Source organism: Copadichromis virginalis, linkage group LG1, assembly GCF_057382275.1.
Source record: "Copadichromis virginalis isolate Kocher_CV1m ecotype Utaka linkage group LG1, C_Virginalis_male_GT1.1, whole genome shotgun sequence".
NCBI lineage: Eukaryota > Metazoa > Chordata > Actinopteri > Cichliformes > Cichlidae > Copadichromis > Copadichromis virginalis.
In genome coordinates, this window is record NC_140618.1 from 39,494,654 (window position 1) to 39,498,604 (window position 3,951).

The 3,951-nt window shown below is 35.4% G+C and overlaps 1 long non-coding RNA gene across 1 annotated transcript; it reads right to left on the reverse strand.

The window, feature by feature from the left end:
- Positions 1-403: 403 nt before the first annotated feature.
- LOC146719246 (uncharacterized) lies at positions 404-3,715 on the reverse strand. The gene is made up of 5 exons (XR_014921221.1): positions 3,568-3,715; positions 2,961-3,026; positions 2,455-2,610; positions 1,910-2,002; positions 404-1,612 (listed from the first exon to the last, which is right to left on the reverse strand). It is a non-coding gene; the product is annotated as an uncharacterized LOC146719246 (long non-coding RNA).
- Between the last annotated feature and the right edge of the window lie 236 nt (positions 3,716-3,951).

Genomic DNA, 3,951 nt, shown 5'->3' on the forward strand with positions numbered 1-3,951 from the left:
CACCTTGTGCTTTATTAATTAGTTTTACATAAATCTATTTTGTCAACAGGTTCCACACAAATGAATTAAGTACATCCAACTTATTTTTTAAAATTTATTTTATTGCCAACACATTCAGTGAGCATTTGTGTAAACCCAGTCCAAAATAAAACACAACAGCTCATTAGGGTTAGTAATTAACAGTATGTAGACAGATGCAACATCAAGACTTTAAATTAAATGTCTGTATCTACCAGAAATAGAAGAGAAAAAAAACGCATAGAAGATCACATAACACATTGATAAGATGACACTTGAGTTATGCACATGTGATGCTAGTAAGGTCTGTGAGTGTTTTTTTCTTTTAGTGTCTAAAATGGATAGCAAAGTTGCTATTTGCAATGATTGCTTAGGGTCAGTCCAGTAACACAATGCCAATGAAGTGCTTTCCTTTAACAATGCAAAGTGAAGTGTCCACCTCAACAGCCACAATTTAAAAAAAAAAAATGTAACAACAACAACAACAACAACAACAACAATAATAATAATAATAATAATAATAAATAGTCCACTGATATTAACAATCAAAGAAAATTACATCACCATCCCAAATAAAACTTTAACAAAACATGCCAACATTATGGTCTAACAATAAAACAGCTTGTCAGCGTTCAGTTTTTTTGCAACAGCACAGCAGTAACCATTTAACACTCGCCACTGTCAACATTTATTTTACCAGTGTTTGGGCAAAAAACTTCAGATGTAAACATTTTAACATGGAAACAATTGTTCGTCTTTAAAAGTCCACAAAATATACATTCATCCTGCATTCCCAACTTGGATGATCTGATATCCTCGTGTTGGTGTTGTTCCCAGACCATCATGAAAATGTTGTTCCAGGTTCAACATTGCAAGTGACCAATCACATTGTTGTGACGTTATTCTATTCCAAGCCATTCGTGCATTTATGAAATTCCAATGTTGCAAGGACAATATCAATTCTGCTTACTGTTTATTAAAGGGTTACGGTTAGGGTCAGGGTCAGTTGATCGGCGGACAGAGGCGGTTTCACGCAGCTTAAGTACAGTTTTTTGTTTTACGCCGGTTTTTCCCGAAGTCGCAAAAGTATGACGTCACAACATTCTGATTGGTCACTTGCAATGTTGATCCTGGAACAACATTTAGTATGATGATCTGGGAACAACACCAACACGAGGATATCAGATCAACCTCCTAACTTACCCTTATTTTTAGTATGTATTGCAATTACCTTTACAATGCACACAATGTAACACAAACTGAATATGAACATATTTCTACCTCATAACAATATGCCTTGAACGCTAATATACACACCACCCTTCAACATTTCTGGTGCAGTATCATCTCTCAATTAAATCCTTTAAATCTCAATACTTTTGATTGTCTCTTAGCTTTCAGTCTTGAGGTTAACTGAGATTCAGTGCATATATCCCACCCATTAAGAGTGCACATGCAGAGGCCAGGTCTTCCAGGTCATGCAGGACACACTAGATGGTTATACCCACATCGGCTGGAGGAGTGCTGGCATCAGCTCTTTCGATGGTAAAGATAGCAAGGGTAATTTGTTCCAGCTCCCTCTGAACAGCTGTAGCTTAGACACAAAAACATAGAAAAATGGCATCCAGTTTTAAAAAAAGAAAGAAAAAGGGCCAAAGCTACCCTTTAATGACGTAAACACAATATTAGGAACATGCACCCCAGTGCGCCACTATTTTAGACTACAGATTCAACGATAAATATAAATAGTTTGGGTATACAAGAAGATTTCCCAAAACATTTAAACAGGTTCCATGCAAATTACAACAACAACAACATTACAACATGCAACAACATTAGTTATTCAAAATTTGGTTTAATACAGATAAAAAACTAAACTAAAATTACCAACCAATTATTCTTTGAAGAGGATGCTTGGGTCTTCATTCAGGTAAAAAGGTAGTGCCCTGAGGACACACTCCCTCCCCTTTTCAATGGTTTCCTTCTGTAGAGAGTGGCAGAGATACAGGAAGAGAAAACAGATATACTTTAGGATGACAGAAACTCACATTATACGCAAAATGAATGACATATCCACTGCACAGATAGACATGTACACAAGACCAACTAATCATCACATGGACATGAATAGTTAACCTGTTGGGCAGGGTTTCCACCACATTATATATGTCCATAATGGAGGTAAAGACAAACTAATACATCATCTTTTTTGCATTCAAAACATAACATAAAAACATTCACTTCTGGTTTAACCTAAATCAAGGGATCAGATTTTACATATGTTTAGGTAATTTAAATTTTCCAACGTTTTGAGTACCAAACTTTGTCTTGCTTAATATAAATGTAAGTGCACTGTGCAGCTACCATACACTAGCTGTTTAAATTTGAAAATGATCTTATTAGCCATAATATTTTGCTACCAACAGAATAACGCACCTGTGTGGCTGGGGCCAAAGTTTGTCTAATTTTCTTCCCTGCAACGCCTCCTTTTTTCTTGAAGACTTTTATGAGCTGGTCAGTGTATTGGTCAAGTTGTGTAAAAAGCCTTGGAACATGTGCAGCAGTAGTAATCCTCACATATTCTGCTTCCACCTGAAAATATGTCAACAAACACAACATACTGTACTGTAAATATACATATTATATGTACACATATACAAACTAAAACTAATGTAGTAAGACCTCATTAAAGCTATAATTTTAACACAAACATTTACACAAAATGCTAATGGAGCCATTACAGCTTTTATTGTTATTTATCAAGTTCCAAAAAATATTGATCACAGCTGATCTGAAAAGAATTTCATGCCTCAGGCCCTTGAACTGCAACCTTTACCATGGTTCAGATGTGGAGAAGAAATAACAGGGGCATGGGATGGGTCACAAAAGAAAACTTAACTTATAAAACAGTTTTGTTTTTAAAAGTATAACAGTTCACATACCACATACAAGCTCAGCAATACCACATACACCACATCAGTATAGGAGGGAGCAGGTAAAGGCAGGATCTGAGATTTATAAAGAAAAAAATAATTAATTCCTTAATTTCAAGAAGCAAATTATTGTTTGAATTACAACTAAATAAAATACTACTCAGAAGAAAAGCAAGAGATTGACACTGCCATGTGCTAACTTTCTATAGAAGCAATTATCACCAGGTCTGTCGACCTCCATTGTCTGTCCACTCATATGTCTTGAATAATTTTATTAAAAAAATTAAGTGTGTACTTTCACAAACTGTAATTTATAACTACATTGATATGTATAACTCCGCTAGGAAACATGCTGTATTTACAGACCATTTTTACATAATACAGATTACTGATAGAGCAGAACAATGGTGTCACAGTGGCTTTCGCCCTTGACTTTTTGGATTTTAAATGTCACTTTATGCTATCCTTGCTATCCTATTCGATATTTCCGACTCTCGGATTACAGAAAAGGAATCCCAAGAAAGCAAATGGAAAAATAACCCCTTGAAAGAATAACCCCATGAACCCCTGTAGCTAATCCCTTAATAAAACAAAAAACAATAAAAATGTTTCTTACACAGTCCACAAAATAAGCATGTCCAGGACCCAGTAAAACTAATGTAAAACAAGCGCACGCAAACGATATAACATGTCTTGTAAGACAAACGCAAAATATAACCATGCTGGACATATAGATACTACACAACATAGTCAAAGAAAAAAAGTGGTCTTACCTCTCAAAAAACAGCAGCTTGGCGCCAAAACAGCCTTTTTCAGTTAAATTTGAAGTCTTGTGCATGAGCAGGCACAAGCCGTGAAACCTTCTTGTTCCGCGCGGTTTCATTACAACTGTTTTTGCATTACTGCCACCTTGTGGATATACAAGGTATATCGATCCTAATTGACTTAACTTAAATGTTATGCGATCAAGTAACACATTAGTATTATGTACGTTGAATAA